This window comes from Crocodylus siamensis, chromosome 4, assembly GCF_052110815.1.
Source record: "Crocodylus siamensis isolate JL-2025a chromosome 4, ASM5211081v1, whole genome shotgun sequence".
NCBI lineage: Eukaryota > Metazoa > Chordata > Crocodylia > Crocodylidae > Crocodylus > Crocodylus siamensis.
Genome location: NC_143398.1, coordinates 126,694,579 through 126,713,749, shown reverse-complemented (window position 1 = coordinate 126,713,749; position 19,171 = coordinate 126,694,579). Strand labels below are relative to the sequence as shown.

The 19,171-nt window shown below is 44.9% G+C and overlaps 1 protein-coding gene across 4 annotated transcripts in view; it reads left to right on the top strand.

The window, feature by feature from the left end:
• PACSIN2 (protein kinase C and casein kinase substrate in neurons 2) overlaps positions 1–19,171 on the top strand; it is a 99,793-nt gene that overhangs the window by 32,889 nt on the left and 47,733 nt on the right. The window contains exon 2 of one of the 4 annotated variants that reach the window (XM_090043723.1): positions 10,890–11,050. The exons of the other annotated variants lie outside the window; for them this stretch is intronic. The gene's annotated coding sequence lies outside the window, so the exon portion shown is untranslated. The remainder of the gene's footprint in view (positions 1–10,889; positions 11,051–19,171) is intronic. 4 annotated transcript variants of the gene reach the window in all.

The window sequence follows — 19,171 nt, the reverse complement described above, 5'->3', positions numbered from 1 at the left end:
ACTGAAAGGTAGATCTTGAAAGAATAGCTCAGAGTTGAAAGAAGTCAGAACTCCCTTTCCACTCAAGAAGCCAAGCCTGGACTTTAGGGGTGGGGATGGGGCAGGCAGCGGAAGCATTTGGGAGGGGGAGCTATGGAGTGGGCTACTGCCACTAGGCCTGTGCGAATAAGGAAGTATTCAATTTGGATTTGGCTGATTTGGAGGACAGTGATTCGATTTGGATTGCTGTCTCAAATCAATTCGGCTGAGATGGCTTTGGAAGATTTGGAGAGATTCAGCTATAGACTATAATGGGGAATCACTGAAATACCTATAACTTTGTCGTTGTGTGGCTGATTTGGATAAACATTGCAGGGATGGTAGCCCCTTCTGAGGGTATGAAGCCTGACAAGTTTCAAGGAGATAGTTGCAGGGGTTTCTGGGAAACTGCACCTCAAACTGCTGAAAGCAAAACTCATGACATCTGTGACTGTGTGTCTGTTAAGGCACAGCAGGATGAAACCTGCAGAGATGGTAGCCCCTGTTCTCACACTCACAACTCCACTGCAACCAGTAAGCCTCAGGCCTATCAAAGATCTTACAGGTCTGGGCTTTCCCCAGCCAGGACTGTGTGGTGGCTGGAGGCTATGGTGCCTCCAGCTCTTACCTGCCTTTCATCAAGCAGGTTTGTGCAGTCCTGGCATTTCCTGGGGCTGTTGTGCTACCAGCTGTCCTGCCCAGGCCTCCCTACCCTGGCAGGGTGCAGTTTTAGGTCATGCCCAGGATTATGTGGGGCCTTCTCCCCATATAGCCCCAACCCTTATACCACCAAGTTCTTCCTGGCACAGGAGCTCAGCAGAGAAATGTTCTTCCCATGCTGGCTGGTGAAAAACTAAACTGCTGCCTCCAGCTCTGAGATGTAGCAGCATTGCCATGGTGTTGACATGTTTCACCTCCTTGCCCCAGCTGATCTGCCTTTGGTATTGCTGGCAGATGGTATACTTGGGATCATCTGCCACCTCAAAATGATCCTACATTACACTACGCCCCCTGCTTCTGGGCTGAGGGTGTGGAAGGAGGCTTATCCCCCTCCCCAGCAGGCTGAGGTGCAACAATAGGAGGAGCTGACTCGGCTGAGCCACTTGCCTCCACAACCTCAACCTCCTCCAAGGTGCTTTCTGGAGGAGACCTGGCACTAGGGGAACTTTGAGAGGTGTACAGCACAAACTCAGCTTCCCCCGTGGGCCCCAGAATTTCATTTGTGGGTATGCTCAGGTCCCTTGGTTCCAGATCCAGCTCCTCCTCTGGCACTGGGAGGCTTGCACTGGGAGATGAAATTGGGGTGGGGAAAACAGTGATTCTGCTGCTGGTGGCTATTTCTTGTGTTAGGGGAGGTGGTGCAGGTGCAGGGACAGGTACTGTTCCCGCCTCATTGTTCCCACTGGCAGCAGAAGACTCATGGCTGCCAAGAATGAGGATGAATCTGTGTGGGGAGGGGGGAGGAATGGGACAGGGACTCGCAACTTTAGCTCTCCATCTAGACTCCCTCCCCTGGCAGAAGACCTGGCACCTGCCTTTCCAGCACACTTCATATTATTTTTTCCTGTGCTGGAAAATGTATGCGTGTGCGCAGCTGTAAATTCTCTTCTTCTCTGATGTATGTCTGACTTGTTCTGTGTTGTGTTTTACTGTTGTGTGTGTGTAACTCTGTAATATCTCTTCTTCTCTGTGTATGTGTGTGAGTGTGTGTAATGCATGTGCTTTCCTGCACAGTGATAGCTCACACTGCCTGGGAAAACACAGCTCTCTTTTTAAAAAGTGTACAGGGAAGAAAAAAACAAGAACAAACAAGAGGTTTTGCGGGGAAGAATATATTGAAAGAAATGGATTGGATAGGGAGAAATAGAGGGATTCTAGTTAGTAAGCTGTATCCAATCCTTTTCAAGAACAGAAACTAGCAGGAGACTGACTAGGTAGATAGCCAAGCTAGTCCAGTATCTTTTAGCTGCTGTTGCTCAGGCAGAAAGAGCTCACAAAAGGGACAGAAAGGCTGCAGACAGAAGTTTATATGCTGTTTCATTTATTTTAGTTTTGCGCTGCTTGGAGTTCATGACTACGATATGCTTGTTAGAAGTAACCTGCTAAGTGTGCTTGTGGGGGGGGGAGGGGAAGGAAGTTTCATTCCTGTTTGCTAGTGTGACGCAACTGGCATGAAAGTGCCTATCTCAAAAATGTATTTGCTAGAAAATAAGGTCAGATTAACCTTGGAATTCTTTGATAAGAGATGTTAGTAAATGATAACCCAAGAACAAAGCAAGTAAAGGTTGGACAATTGAAAAGGAATGGATTTTTAGCCAGGCTGAATTTTTTTAAAAATCTTGGTTTGTTTTTTTTTAAGTCTGACCATAGGCCAGATCCATTGACTCTGTGAGCTGGATATTGCCAATCCCTGCTGTAAATACTTTGTCATCTTTCATGTAGAATTTTTAAAACAGTTCTAACCGTCTAAGTAAAAGCTGGAACCATGGATTTTTCTGGTGAATGTTCAGAGTTTTTTGAGGGCAGAGATAAGGAAACTACCTTTTAAAAAAATGGGATAGAGGCAGGTTGAAAATAACTTTTGAGCTTCCTGTTACCAATATTTCAGATTATTAAAAATGAAAAATTGTAACAATTCCAAGTTATTGTTCATTATATAGACTGTTTTACTTTTTGCTTTTTACTTGGTCTGGTAAAAGAATACTTTCACACTTGAATTCTTTTGCATTACCAGAGTCTATCAGGCCTGCAATGTGTTTTAAGTTTTAAAAGTATGTGTAGGAGTTCTGTAACAATTTCTGGTTAAAATGTTTACCCAAATACAAAGCAGAGGTTCATATTTTGGACCAAGTACCCATCCAGTTATTTGGCTGCATATTTTATAGTTCCCCTTGCACCATCAGGAGGTAACCATCATTAGGGTGGGAAACTGATCATTTTCTAGTCCCTCCTGTGTTCTACATATGACACCTATCAAATTTGCATGGAGGGAGGGATACCCCTGCCTTTAATGCATTCTCTTAGGTGTGCTGAACTTCTTTAATTCAAAACTAGTTATTACACCCACCATAGGAGCTGTATCTAGTTATCACACCATAGCTGTAGGAGTACATTATCTCCTGCCCTCTTACTTCTCTGGCTTAAGAAAGTGTCTTCCTACATAGAAACATGTCAGGCTTTGGAAGTCTAGGCTGGGCTGACAACTGCAGTGTATCTCTTGAGTCTAGCTCCTCTTGGTGGGTTGCGATAACAGCTTGATGGAAATTTACTTTTTGTGCAGTAACTTTACATTTTTCCATTGTTCTGCATTCCATGTTTTGTTCCTTTTCCTAACTTAGTAAACATTATTGGTGTCTGCAGTTAGAAATAAGTACTTACATAGCTGATTATGTAGGACATAAAGGTGACTAGGCTACATGTATGTTTGTATATGAAATTTCAAGCTACTGTGTTATAGCTTTCAGGTTTAGGGAGAGTTCTGGGGGTTGCTGTATGCTTCTTATTGGAGGCAAGCTACAATATGTTAAAATATTCTTGTTGGAAAACAGGCTGTAGTACTGTTTCTATATATCATTTAAGTACTTCTGAAGCCTAAATTACTTTAAAAATACTTTGAAACAAAGTTAAAACAATCTTTTTAAAGGCAAAATTTCCAAGTCTTGAGTACTGTGAATCAGATTAAGTATAAAATGTTCTTGTGTTAGGTTGCAGTTTGCTAGAAATTGTGTGTCAATCAGTGTCTGGAAAATTAATGACAGTGGCACTGGTTGTCTTCAAACGGCTTGTCAGAAGTACGAGTTTCATCAAGTAAGATGGTAACACTTGTCTGTTGTGGTATTTTACTATCAGATACTGACACTAGGCTTCCTTTTAACCTGAAGTAAACAGTTTGTTTTCCTGCCCTTTTTCGTAGTTTTTTTTTTAGATATCAATGAGCAGTCTTCATCAAAGCATCATGGCTCACAGCTTGGCTTCAGTACTGAATATTGATCAAAGCAGGTAATGTTCAATATAATCTAAAAAGCCTGTAGACCTGCTTTTACATTTTAATTATCATGAAATAGTCATGTGATTGAAAAACAGGTTTTGCAATTTGGGCTTCAGGATAATTTAGGAAGAAAGCTGTTACAGTTGACTTGACAATAACTAGGAATTCAAGTTTCTGGGGAAAAAATGGACTTCAGAATGTGTATATTGCTATAATGACAGTGACTCTTTTAAAAAGAACAATTTTCATTTAGTGGCTAGAAAATCTTGGTTCACTGCTGAGCAGTGATAACTGACTTGGCATCACGGATTGTTCTGCAGTGGGAGCCTGCAGGGAATAACTGTAAAAATGCTTTTACTGAGACTTGCTGACTTGTTAAGGAGCATTATTGATTCAGGAAGCAAGCTGCAACATGACATTGCATATCAGAAATACTCCAGGGAGCTAATATATTCATATTTAAGACGTAATTAAATGCAGCTGTACATAACATCATAAAACAAATTTGGGACTCCAGTCTTTTAATGCCTATGTCAAGTTCAAATGTTTACGTCGTGGCTGTCTCTTAAAATGAAGAATCAGATTTCTGTGTGCTAATTTTAATTGTAATGGGGTACCTATAGTATCTCAGTAGCTTGAAAATTAGTTTGCCTGTGGTTTAGCCAGTTTACCTCTGACCTGTGCAGACAACACTGCATTCATTTGAATGCAGAAGGAGATGATTTCAGTCAGGCCTGGAAATAGATATTTCACAGAAAACTTGTCTCTTAATAAACTTAAATTTATTTCACCTCAGTTACATAATGTATTAATTAGAACAGTTCTAAGTCCTATACAGTAAACACACATCTTTCTGTTTCTTACAAATTTTAAAAATAGCTCTCTTCTGATATTGTAGTTGAGGACCTGCGGGAGTCTTGCAGGCCAACCTACTGGCTGTCCAGTGGGTGGGAGTCCCACAAAACTTTGTTTGCTGTGTTTATAATACTGTAATCCTGCTGATGTATTTGCTCCAAAGCAGTAAGGGCCAAGATTTTATGTTAGGTGTGCCAGAAATTAGTCCCGTACTCTCCCTGAGTGCTGCTATGATCCCTTTCCCTTACCCAGTCTGCTGCTCTGCTTCCTGCCTATGCTCCCTGCCTGATATGATGCTCTGCTTTCTGCTCCTTGCCCTGTCTGCCAGTCTCCTTCCTGAATCTGCCCTGAGCCACAGGTTGGCCACCCTTGCTCTAAAATGAATGTTTTGTCATGAAAGTGGACATCAATTTTGTTCACGTTTAAGCTGGCCATTGCAGCAGAAATAGTGAGATGTACATTTTCATGCTGTCTGTATGACAAATTTAGAATTCAGGTAGAAGGATTAATACAAATAATATGGACCTGTCTTTAGTAAAGAATCTGATTTCTCCCCCTTCTCCCAATGATTTCTGTGGTATTTTTCTTGGGATGTTAATGTTAGGATTTTTAGACAGAAAATTCTTTGAAATTCAGGTTAAATTAGGTAGAAAGAGAATGTAAGTGTGTAGTTCAAAAAATCAAGAGCAAGGCATCCAAAATACCCCAGCAATAGAAATTCAGAGTCTCTATAGCCCAAACAATTCTAATGCTACTTTCTTTACTTTACCAGCATTTGAGGATCTTACGGGTATATTCAGTCCTGACTTGACTTTTATTATTAAATAGGCCAATTTAGGGCTTGTACGTATAAAAACTACAGTAGGAACCAGTTCTTTGCATTTCCCCCACCATCCTCCCCACCCCAGTCTCTCTCCTGAAAAAGTTGGAGATAATTAAAATTTGCAGTTGACTTGGAAGGTGAACATTTGGGACTGGAGAGCCCTACCTTAGATGCTCCTCATCCTAACTAAACTAGGTGGCTCTTTGTTCAAGAGATGCAGCTCTTATCTGCTGCACAAATAGAGGCGATCTGAGATGAGTAGGGTTTGATGATTTGACTGTAGTCTCTTACGCTCAACATCTCATAGAATCATATTCTATGATGGAATGAATCTGATTCATCATTCTGTGATGATATCAATCATAGAATATGATAATCATAGAACATTATAATACATAAAGTTCATAAAGTCACTACTTCTCCCATACTTCTATTAACACAGATGCAGAAATTCGGAAGCATAAAGGACTTTTGGAGAAGCATATGAGAATATTGGTGCACTAACTTTGTTGTAATTAAGCCGTAACATGACAAAACTATATTTAAACTTTGTGCTTAACTACAGCATAGTTGCAATCAGAGGTGCTGACCACACATACAGCCTGTAGGCTGAATCCCGCCTATGAAGGTGGGTCATCTGGCCCATAAGACTTTTTGCAGGCTGGATTGTCCAACTTGGTGGGCCTCACAGCCACGGCTCCTGGAGCTTCCACGGTAGCAGCACTAATCCCAGGGGCTGCCAGAGCTGCTGTTTCAGCATGGCTTTGGACCCCAAGGAGTTAACAACATTCACCTCCATTCTTCCCCCTCCTAACTTGCTGTTGGAATTGGGGTTTTTAGTCACCTGTGGAAACTTTAGATTGGTGACAGGGGGGAAAAAGAGAGGTGGTGGCTGGTATGAACTCCCCAAGTTCTGGACCTGTGCTGAAACAGCAACTCTGAATTAACACTCCTGCTGCCTCACATGAGACTAAACAGGTTAGCCACCTTTGGTTTAAATCGGCAGGGGGGGAGGGGGATGCTGTGTGTGTCATTGAACCTATCGGGGAAGGGACAAACACAGTGGCAGATGGACAGGGAGTGCAGGGAAAGAAACAGAAAGCAGAACAGCAGATTAGGCAGGAGAAGGGGATCAGAATGGCACTTGGTGTGCAGGGCTAATTTGTGGCACACCTGCCAAAAAGGTTGGCTCGCATTGGTTTAAATGATTCCTTTCTTGTTCCTCTTTCCACTATAGCAACAATTAAGATCCTCGGGGAGGGTGGGCCTGGCCCCATGGCGGAGGGGAGGAAAGGGGGAGCAGGCCTGGCCCTGAAGGAGGAGGGGAGGGTGGCTGCACCCTCCCACCCCACTGTCATTCTTGATGGGCAGTTGATTTTATAAGTACTCTCTGGCAGCTTAATTGCTTACTAGGAGCATTAGTGTAAAGCAAGAGTTTAAGAACAAGGTTTTCAAAGTCATCTGGATCACTCAGGAGCTCAAGTTCCACTAAACATTTGTTCATTTAAAAATACTGCTTAAAAGCACCTTTATAGGAAAAATCATTTGTGCATGGAGAGAGAGTGTGCTTGGGCAGTTGCTGTGTTTTTCTTTGGTTTGATTTTTGTTGTTTATTCATTTAATTTGGCCAGCACTGAAGGTAGGCAGAGTTTAAAATCCAAAATGAAGGAGAAATGAAGGCTCTCTATTGATTTTAAAAAAAACATTAAGTGTTTAAAAGGCCACATCTGCAATAGAGTTTTTTGGAAGAATGATGCAGGAAAATAGGCAGGAACTACTCCCACTGCCATCGGAGTTGGATCCTATCTGTATGTTGAAAAATGAAGAGGCAAATTCAAGCAGGGGGATATGCAAAGGTTTGTGGGAGTTCATAAGTATAAAATAATTCAGCTGGTCACAAAATAAGGAAAGCCATTGACTGCTATAAGGATGAGACCTCACTGCCAAAACTCAAGTCTGCCGTGAGGGTACCTGACTGCTAGAGAGAATGCCATGTGAGGACTGAAGGAAGTGGTTAGTATTCAGGTTTAATTGCATTACCTTTTCTTTTAGCAGCCTTTATATTCAGATGGAATACCTGATTTTCAGGGTGTTTTGCACTGGAATATATTAGTGCATCACAAAATGTTAAAGCAAAGAGTCTGGTATGTATTGAGATTGAGATCACAAACCTGAAGTAATTCAGTAAAATAAAAATAATACTGCTGGGCTGCATTTGCTGAGTTTTCAAAGGGCAGAGAACCAGAATTAATGCATGACAATTTTCATTATGTCCTGTCCTTTATAATGATTTTTATTAGTATTTAATAAGGCATAAGAGTTAAAGCATTTATTTGCATGCATTATCCAGTACACACCATGCCCTCTATTGTGGATTAGATCTTTGACAGCTTAAAACTTCAGTCATGCAATGTAAATATGTCTGGATCATTTAGTCTGACAACTGTGCAGTTCTAATACATAAAGGCTTTTTTATGCATGGTAAATAGCAAGTAAAATATAATTAACAGTAGGGCTGTGCGAAGCTTCAGGTCCTGATTTGATTTGGAGATTTGACGGCCGAATCTGAATCAAATTGGGCCCAATTAAAAGGTTTGAATCTGAAGCTCTCTGAATTGATTCAGGAAAGATTCAGAGAGCTTCAGAGATTTGGGCAGTCCCTGCTCGATGCTACAGAGAGCTGGACCCGGATTCCACGCTAGTAAGTAGGGGATGTGGGGGTGGGCTAGTAAGTAGGGGATGTGGGGGAGGGCTGGAGGAGGAGGGAGGGGACCATGGGGGGACCCCTGGCAGGCCCCATCCCCTGCCTGCTCCACCAGCCACCCTCCCCCATGGCTGCTCTGCCCAGACCCAGCTCCCAGTTTTTTAAAAAAAAAAAGCCCCCACTCACTGGGTGCTGCCAGGCAGGGGGGTGGTCCCCATGCCACATGGGGGGACTCTTCCATGAGCTCCCTGCCCACTCTCCTAGCCCCACCCCCATGGCTGCCCCGACTACACCAGCACTGGGCCCTTTTTTTTTTAAAAGCCCTGAGTCACTGGCTGCTGCAGTGGCCTCAGGGCTTCTAGGGGATCCTGATAGAGCCCCCCATGCAGTGCAGAGTAGCAGGGGGCAGTGGAAATTCTGCCCACACACACACTGGGAAGGAGCTGGTGAGTCTAGGGTTTTTTGGTTGGGCTGTTTTTTTTTTTTTAAAGGGCTGAGAGCTGGGGCAGGCGGGGCAGCCATGGGGGGACTGGGAGAGTGGGCAGGGGTTGGGGGGCTTGTGGCTGAGCCCCTCATATGGTGGGGGGCAGCAGGGATCCCCCCCCCCGCCCCCCGGCCAGGCAGGAACCACTGAGTGGCGGCTTTTTTTTTTTTCTTTCAAAGAGCCGGTAGCTGGGGTGAGCAGGGCTGCCATTGAGAGCGAGTGGGGGATGGGGCCTGCGTGATTTGGCCAAATAGATTCAGGACAGCGATTCAAATTGCTGAATTCATCACTGTCCCCCTGATATGGTCGGATCCAAATCCGAAATGAATACTAATTGCTTCGCACAGGCCTAATTAACAGTATTGAAACTATTGATTTATGTACACTGTGAATGGAAGAATCATTCTCAGTCTTTTCAGATGTGCTGATAACTGTCTGACTGTAAATCAAATGCAGCATCCTTTTCCAGTCTTCTTCTGTAATACTAATATTTTGAATGAATTATTAATGTTTAATTGCAGTATATACAAGGCTACTATAAGAGAATGCTATGGTTGGAAAAAATCAAACAGTTGCAATAGAAAATACCAGAAATAAGGTACATTTAAGTAAGACTAGCAAAATACTGGAAGGACAGATCAGGTTTTGGAAGATGACTCAATAGCAGAGGAATATCATCACCACCTCACAGGATTTTTACTTCTCCCTGTCTTGAGCAAGTGAGCATCTTTGATCTGCTGAGGTCCCTTCTGACCCAAACATCTATGATACTATGATCTTTTCAGGATGATCAGTATATTCTTGGGATATTACCATTAATCTTTGAATGTCATTGGGTTTATTTGTGTTGTGTAGACACACTGCAGCTGCGCCAAGTGCATGGTAGATCTCCTTAGTTGTTTCTTGTGTCCTTCCTTGGTTTCTCGCACCTTAGTTGGTATTACCAGGAGGGGCCAACTTAACTCTCTAAATAATGATTTAGCATTCTTTGTTTCAGGAAGGGACTTCCTGCAGCTAAGCTGGACATGGTAGTGCTTTCATCTAATCTAAGGCTGGACTCAAGGCATGGGGGGATTCAGATGAGTTGAATTTACTACACAAAAAATGTAAACAGTATAGGAGAGGAAATAAACTCTGCGTTGCCCTGTGCAGCTTTCTAACAAGTATGCCAAGGACTCGGTTACCTTTCTGTGGGTAAACAACTCTATGATTAAAACAGTAGCGATTCAGTGCCCTTCCCCAGTGGAATGGGGATGAGAGGATGTTATAGTGGAAAGCAGCACCAGAATATTGTGCTCCGATGAAAACCTCCATTCATCTAAGGAAAGAGGCATCATAGCTTACTGGCTAAGTCAGGGATCGGCAATTATTTTGGTCAGAGGGCCATTTAGGGAGTTTAAATGAATTGTCGCAGACTGGGTCAGCACCCTTTCTCCCCTCACAGCAGCTCACCAAACTCCCTAGGTGGTCCTTTAGCCCAAATAATAGTCCACCCTTGAGCAGAGAAAAAAGGGTAGGGAGAACAAAGATTAAGTTCCCCTTCTCTCTGCCCCCTGCCCCAAGCCTCTGGCCCAGTGCCACGCTGTATTCCAGTGCACCACCCTTGGCTCCTGCCCAACTCAACTGTGTGCTGGGGACTCAGGGGGAGATGGGGGCAAGGGGAAGGGGAGCAAAGGTTAGGTTCCCTTGATCTTTGTTCTCTCTGCCCAGGGGTGGGTAATTATTTGTATGTTTCTTTTGTCAAATTATTGTGCTCAAGAGAAATGCTGAATTACTGCACTTTATATTAATAGAATTCTTTAGGTCTCCTTTCACTGCATGAAGACTTTTTTCAGGTCCACTGCTCTAATTTATTATATCATATAAACTTAAAGATGCTTGAGATACTACATCAGGGACAGGCAATTATTTTGGGTGGAGGGCTGCTTACTGAGTTTTGGCAAGGCATTGAGGGCCACGTGACAGGCAATCAGGGGCAGATGCATATTAATTTTCTAAGGTTTTTTTTTTTTTTTAGGGGTGTTACAGGCCAGATGGAATGGCCTGGCGGGCCGCATCCAGCCTGCAGGCCACATTTTGCCCATCATGTGCTTACAGCCACATAACCTATAAATTACTGTTCAGGAAACAACAGCAAAGTCCACTTGCTGAGAACAGTAGCACCAGCCTCCTCTCAAGGTTTGTTTTGGGGGGGTTTTTTGGCGGGGGGGGGGTTGGGTTTTGTTGTTTTTTTTGCTCACCACATGATTATATTGACCGAGAGGCTACCTCAACGTCCAGTTGTACCTTCCCAAAGCTTTACAACCCTTTGACTATCAATAGATACCCCTGTAACAGGGAGGCTTCCTGGCTGGTTAGGAGTTGGCCTGCCCACCTGTTTCTAGGCTAACCATCCTCCTCACTCACCTGCCACACCTTGATGGAAAATGATTGAGCTATTATCCAGGCAGGTAGCTACCCATTTTGTATCTCAATGCCAGATGGTGTTATCTGTGCTCCAAAACCACTCCTACACTGCCGCCCATGCCTTGCAGATGGCATCTAAGTTCTTAACATCTCCAGCCCTACACTGGGCCCCATAACACACTAGTCTGGACCCCAACTAGTTCCCTCCTAATCAGGTGGCCTATTCCGCCCACATTTTGGGCTGCCAAGCTCCCTTTACTTGTGTCCCCTCTCCTCCCCACTCCTCCCGGACCTTTGACCACACGGGCCCTGGTCTCACCAAAAGGCCAGTCAGAACCCCAAGTCCCCAGCTCTGGGCGCCTCTGGTCCTTTTGACCCTTCTGGTCCTGGCCCCAGCATTGACCAGTCAAGGATGCCTCAAGTCAGGCTTCTGAGCAACTAGCCCACAATCTCTTACATGGGTCCACCTTCTTGGGCCCTACTGTGGGGTTACACACCTGGTTGTGGGAGCTGGGTTTATTAAGACATTGGGTGGTAATTGGCCTGGCACTTCTGGGGGACTGTTCTGCCATGAACAGCCCCATTAGGCAACCCATCCCCAGCAGGGTGCAGTTTTAGGTTATGCCCAGGACCAAGAGCCGTCTAGCCATCCCCATAAGCTCTTGCCCTTGTCTCCTAGTGTGTCTGCTGCAGCTCAGCCAGGTGATATTTCTGCTTGGGCTGCAAGCAGCATGCTTCAGCCTTTATATACCTGGTTCTCAAAATGGCTGCCGCCATCAGGCACCTGCTGGCTGCCTGACTCTGCCCTTAAAGTGGCAGGCACCCAAAGGTTCACTACCACAATGATATTTTTTTTCATGTGCCAGTGCCTCATGCTGTAGTCTTGCAGTATTATTAATTAATTAACTGTATATTGGCCCACATTGGATTGGCACCGATAAAAGGAAAATTGACATGATTGACCATTGGCTTTTTTTGGGTGGTGAAGCTAATAATGTCACTGATAAATGCCATTTGCCTGCAGAGGAGTGTCCAGCCAGTAAGTCCTTGTGGGTTGAGGGAAGGAGAACAGATTGAGGCCCTGACAGTGAGGGAGGGTGTGGGGCAGGTGCTACCTGGGTGGGGTGCAGGTGGCTTGTCCAAGGGGGGGCAGGGAGGGAGAGGTGGCTTCTTGCCAGTGCATGCATCTGCATGGGAGGCATGTACCCCCAGATTTGTGCTTGGGGCAAGGGTGGCTGCCTGTTGCAGGCTCGAGGCCAGGGGCTGTACAGGCTTTTTCCTGGCGGGGGAGCTGGGCTGGGGCTGCAGTTGGGGCGGGGGGTGGTAGCACGAGGAGGGGGGCTATGGAGTGGGCTGTAGCCCCCAAAATTCACCGTAGCCCCCCCTCCCTGTGCCACTGCCGCCTGCCCCACCCCTGCCCACCTCTAGCACAGCCTCAGCCTAGCACCCCCCTGGGGTGAGGCTGGTGCAACTTCTGTCCCTGAGCCCACAGCAGGTGGCCCATCCCTGCCCCGCACACAAATTCAGGGGGCTCATGCCCCCTCCAGGGGTGTGCACAGTGACAAGGAGCTGCCCCCCAAATGACCTGCCTGCGGCTTCCCTCACCATGGGGACCTTGATCTCCCCTTTCCCCCCCCGCTCTTTCCCCCATACAGACTTACTGGCTGGACCCTGCTCTCCAAGCCTCCAGGCTGCATATTGGCAATCAGGTAGGTATCAGCCAATATATCTGGTTAATAATCAGCCATTGGTATAGCCCCCAAAAATTTTTATTGGTGCACCCCTATTAAAAACTACATCTTGAAATTTCCCTGAAAGCCCATTGTTATTTTTTAAAAACAAAAATCCACTGAATTATGGATTTGTTAATCTGGAAGATGGAGAATAAATTTATTTTCATTGTTAAAACTTTGAGTTGCTCCATAAACAGATCCTGACCCTCTTCTTTCAGAGTATTTGCTTAAATATGTTTGGTTTCTTAAATTTATTTTTGCCATAGGAAACAGCAGGTTATAAACTGCCTATATAAATTCATTAACAAGTTTCCAGTCCATAGGAGATGAGTTTTTTTTTTTTTTTTACAGGAGCTCTTTTACCTGGCAAGCTCTTCAGCAGGGGTGGGCAGTTATTTTGGGCGGAGGGCCACTTACCCAGTTTTGGGTAGATCCAGATCTTGACAGGTGCCCCGCTCCCTCGTTACCATCATGGGACCAATGTCTCAGGGCCAGTGCTAGTGGGGCCCAGAGCAGGGTGAAGGCTGGCGGGGGTCTGCGGAGCCAGGTTAGGCTGCACCAGCAGGGAGAAGGGGGAGCTGGTCCAGCTCCACAGAGCCCCTGCTGGCCAGGACCGTGTATTCCTGCTGCTGTGCTCTGGGCCATGCTGGCACTGGCCCCAGGACACTGGTGTGGGCCCTGTGCACCTGCTCACTCCCAAGTGCCCACCCACCAGCCCTGCAGTACAGGTGGGGGGCAGCTCACAGCCCTAATCCCCTGCTCCACAGCAGGGAACAATCTGGTGCTTAGTGCAGGGAGAAGTGGTCCTTCCCCCACTCAGTGGCTGGCTCTCCCTGCTGCAGCCACTTGTAGCCTGCATGGGGCTGTCCTGAGCAGGCACAGACAGGGGCCGGAGTGGAGAAGCAGCAGATGTTTGCAGCTGGCCCAGGTTCTAGGTAGCTGCTGACAGCTACAGAGCCTGGAATGGGGGGCATATGTCATGAGCAGGCTGGGGGGAAGGGGCTTTGGGTGGGAGGTGCAGGGCTGGGGGGGGGGAAGGGGCACAAGCAGGGCATTCTGCCATGAACCCCCTGCCCTCATTTTTGTTTTGAGCAGGCACAGGCAGCCCCATGCAGGCTGCAATTAGCTGCAGTGCAGGGCACCAGCCACAGGGTGGGTGAAAGGCTCCCCCCCCCCCCCCCCCCCCCCCCATGCTCAGCACTACCTTGTAATCCGCCCCTGCTGCCAGTCTAGGTTCTGCACCAGCTCTGGGCTCGCCCGTCGGGGTTGCGCATGGCAGCAGGAGCTGCGGCCCCCGCCGCCCCTGGGCTGTCCAGTGTGCAAGCTACGTGTGGGCAGCAGCAGCCAACACTGTGCAGCACGGCAAGTGGGGGAGCCGCAGCTGCTGCTGTCATGTGCAGCCCCGACGGAGCTGGCACGGGGCTCAGGCTGGCAGTGGGGGTGGGTTACAGGGTTGTGCTGAGTGTGGGGGGGGAAAGTGGCCCCTTGCCCGCCCTGTGGTCAGTGCCCTGTGCTGCAGCCACTCACAGTCCGCATGGGGCTGCCTGTGCCTGCTCAAGGCAGTCCCGTGTGGGCTGCAGCAGGGTGCGCTGGCCATGCGGCAGGTGTGGGGCTGCTTTTCTCTGTGCTCTGCACCAGCTCCTTCCTTGCTTTGGCTTCCAGCTGGGGGGCAGGGCCAGGAAGGCCTTGCTGTTGGGGGAGCCCACCAGGCTTCCCCTGGGTCCTACTGCCCCTGGTTCCTGTCATTTTTGACAGGAACCAAAGACAGAGAAATAGTAGTTTACAAACATTTTTAGGGGCCCCGTGGACCAGATAGAATGCCCTCGGGCGCTGTATTTTGCCCACCCCTGCTCTTCAGTGTAGCTGGCTAAGAAAATATTCTTGCTATTCTGGTTCTGCCTGTGTAACTGTGCAGCGGCTAAGAGTCATCTCTACCTTTTTTAAATTAAGAATTGTTTGTGTCATAATTTTCTTATTTTCTCACATCTCATGAAGTTGGGAATAGTTGGTAACCTGAGGAATGACAATTTTTGTTTCTGCTTGTTGGAGATGTGCTAGAAAAACTGGTGACTTAAGGCTGGGCTCGGAAGTCACAACCGTTTGATTAGTAGAGAACTTCTATTTCAAACTTTGAAAACAAAATCACAACTTCTTTTTCTAGCTGGCTGATTCCTTGGATGTGGCATTTGAGTACAATTGATAAAATGAATGAAAATCTATGTAAAAGCTATTGTTTTCCTTTTATTAATCTAGATCAGTGGCACCTTGTGGGGCTTTGACTTCTTTTCAAAGGGTATTGTGGGGTGTTGCACAGTGTTAGGTATGCAAACATGACTCTCAAAATAAAACCAAAGGTTTCACAGTATAGGTTAAAACCAAAGGTTTTAACACTATAGATTCCTTTCTGACCTGCTGTGTTCTTTGCAACAGAAGAATCACTCTATTTTTTGGTAGTCAAAAAACAAGTGAAAACTAAGAACTAGCATTTTTTTGTGAGTTGCCTCAAGTCCAGCAAGGGGTTCCTTGATTCTGAAAAGGTTGAGAACCAATGATCTAGATAGATAATTCATGACTAATTTATGTTCCATCAACATTTCTCTTAATTTTGTACTTTAACAGCATGCAAGACAAATCTCAGACCCCTCCTGTGCAAACTCTTCAAATTCATTTAGGGGGTGGGTGGGAAAACCAAACCTTGAAGACAAATGTGCTAAGGGACTGGCTGTTCTAATAACTGTATTTCATGAGGACAGTGTGACTCACTAGCTTAACACTGGTATTTCAGTGTCCAGTTTATATTTAAATAGTTCTCTACAACTGGTATTTTTTCTGTGCTAGTTGTTGCTATGACTTCATAATGTTTCCCTGAATACACTTGTTTATACTTTCTCACAGCATAGTATCTGACATGGAAAAATCTTAAGTCATCAGAATTTCTTGAATGATTATCATTATTTTCATGCTTTTATGGAAAAAGGATAGTTCTCTGTATCCTGTAGTTTTCCACCTACTCAGAAAATATTTTCGTTGCAGCTTTTCCCCGTTTTCCACATGTTTTGTCAACTTACTCATTCCTGTTGTAACATCATAATGTTTGATCTCTCTTACTGAAGGTAAATTGTCTCTCCACCATTAGTACAGGATTTTGTTTGGTTGTTTTTTAATTTTGACAGTAGAGGGAAATACAGTAAAGTAGTATTTTTTTTAAAAAGCCCTCTCTCTTTGCATGATCAGATCTAGAAAGGTTGGATGCTTATGATAAAAGGGTTTGTTTATCAGGATGTTAGACTCTAGGATAGTTTTGATAGTGTCTTGGAAATGAGAATAAACACTTTAATTATAAAAAATGCGTATATAATTATGGTTCAGAAGCAGTTTTATCACCCTGTCTGAACACCTTTTAGAACAACACCGGACCATTCTACCTTATCCTGTTACATTAGGATAGCACATATGCTTTAATTGCTAAGTTGACTTCACGGTGATGCAGTCACCAGTATTTTTCCACTTGGTATTGTTTTGCTGCTCCTTTATATTTGACCTCTGATTCTACCTAATAATCTGGAAATTTGACAAATTGAAGTTGACTGAAAATGGTGACTTTTATTTTAGGGGATAAAATGATCTTAAAAAATACAGCTAGCTAATCAAGCATTTGCATTTGTTTTGGAAATGTTTAAAAACCTCTTTTTGAGAGAGCTGTGTTTGGTTGAAAGTAAATATTTTTCAATGGGTTGGCATGCCAAGTAGTCAGAAGTACTTAGCTGTTTGTAAGCAGCACAGAAATAATAACAATTATCTGAAAAAAGGCTAACAAGGAAAATCTCATCGTATTATTTGATGTGCTTGGATGATGTCACAAAGCACTTCTATCTATGCTTATATGGGAATTAAGAAGGATGATAAATAATTGCTTTAAGGTTGAGGTAGCATTGATTTGGTATTAGCTTGTGTTTTAATTTAATGTGTTCTCTTAGATTTTTTTAATTTGCATTTTACAAACTGTAGGAAAATCTTTACCTTCATTGTAGATCTTGTATCTTTCTTCCATGTGGGTCAGATTGTGTGGAAATCTAAATTGCCACAGCAGAAGCAGCCTTCATGGTCTGTGTGCTAACTTTTATCACGGGTAGCTACACTGAATGAATAAGTGGTAATCGCACAGAGTTTCCTCTATTCCATCTCATGCAGTTGAGTGAGCTGGATTCTGGTCCCTGACTCAAAATGTCCTAGCCAGCGTTACAAAGAAATCATGAGTGATGTAACCCAAGTGGCTAATCGCCTTGCAAGATTCTTTTGTCCATTTACTTCATATTGTTCTTGTAAAGTGATGAATCAGTTGGGACATCTTGCAATTACAAGTTAACATCTTTTTGGAAAATAAATTTTGCCCCCAGTTCCTTGTGCCTGGACCTACGTGTATATGGGAGCAATGGTAGCTGAATAGTTACACTTGTACTTGCCACTGACAAATTTTAAAGTGAGTATCTATGGGGGAAAGAGTTTTATCCAAGGATGTTGCTGTCATTTAGGCCAGCTTTTCTCAACCTGTGGGTTTCAGCCCAAAAGTGGGTCACAAGAATATATGAAAGGGTCGCAAACGAACTTTAAAAATGGATTTTCCTTTAAAGGAGAAAAACATGAGAAATGATGGCTTTTCCTTTGCAGGCTGGCAGAGTTCCAGCCTGAAAGGGGCTGCCTCATGCCCCCAAACACCCACCCCCTGCCCCACACGCTGGGGAAGGGGGCACTGGGTCAGGAGTGAGGGGCACTGGGTCGGGACTGGCCATTGATGTTCACAAATGGCCCTGGTACACAATACTGTAGCAACAAAGTTTGATGCCTGGGGCAACAGCCGCAGCAGCACCCTGCCCTTACCCCATGCATGGGTCCATGGGGCACATGCTCCCCTATGCTTGCCTGGAAGTGCACACAGCAGCAGGAGCCACCCCCCATCCCTATGCCCCCTTCCCTCCCCCCCTCCCACCGAACCGCTTACAGCTCTGTCCCATGCCCTGCCCCAGCTAGGCGGCACCTGTTGGCGCCCCTTTGCTTTGGCACCTGGGGAGGTTGCCCCACTCACCCCCCACCTTGCTATGGCATTGCTGGTATAAAAAAGGCTGAGAACCACTGATTTAAGATGACTCCTAATCACATTTTTAGGGGAATTCTAATTAAATGAAAACTAGTCCTTTTTTTAAAGCTATTAATACCATCTGTATCTTTAGTGTCATCAAACGTTCATGGACTAATCTTTTATTGCATCACCAGCATAGTTGGGAAAGAGATTAGACAAACTTTTGGTCATACAGTGCCCATCCTCAGGTCTAAGAAAGAGGCAGATATTGTCTAAGTTAATGGATTAAAAAAAAAAAAAAAAAGCCTGTGTTTAATGGCGTGTAAATGAAAACAGTCTGCTTGGTGGAATGGAAGAGAACTGCAAACTAGGAACCATTAGAAGACAAGGTGGGGTTTTTCCTCCCCCTTCAACAACACTTAAAATATGTGGGTGGCTCTGTGAAATCTTTCCCATATCTGGAAAAAATAACATTTAACAATGGTACATTTAGTTCTACAGTAATAGTAAAACAGTCCCTGTTGTCCCCATAGTTTTACAAAAGATGTCTGTTTTTTTTAACTTTAGTGGTCATAGCTAACCCAGAAAAAAATGGCCTCTGGGTTTTATGAGATGGGTAGAGAAGGAGAAGAGAGTGCATAAAATGTCCATAAAATATAGTATATTAACATATTTGAAGGCTTCTGCTACTCAACATATGGGGTAGAATATTTAAAATACACTGGGACTTGAAGTTCCTCTATTTCTTGGCATATTTTTCCCTACAATTGTTATACATAAATGTCAACAAATAAAAAGCAATGATCTCAGGCATAAAGTTAAGACTTAGCCCCCTGCTCCCCAGACTGTTTGTTTGTTTTTAAATGATAGCTGCCTCCAGGCACCTTCCCTGCCCCAGACTCCAGCTCAACCAGGCATGCTACCTAACCCACATCCACAACAAGGTGCAGAAAACCTCTCCCCCTTACTTGCTTATGCTTTAAGCTGCTCCCAGTCATCTTCAATGACAGAAGGAGTCATGCTTGAGGAACAGGTATTATGCATTCCCTTCTTTCAGCTTTACTCCAGAGGGAGTGAGAGTTA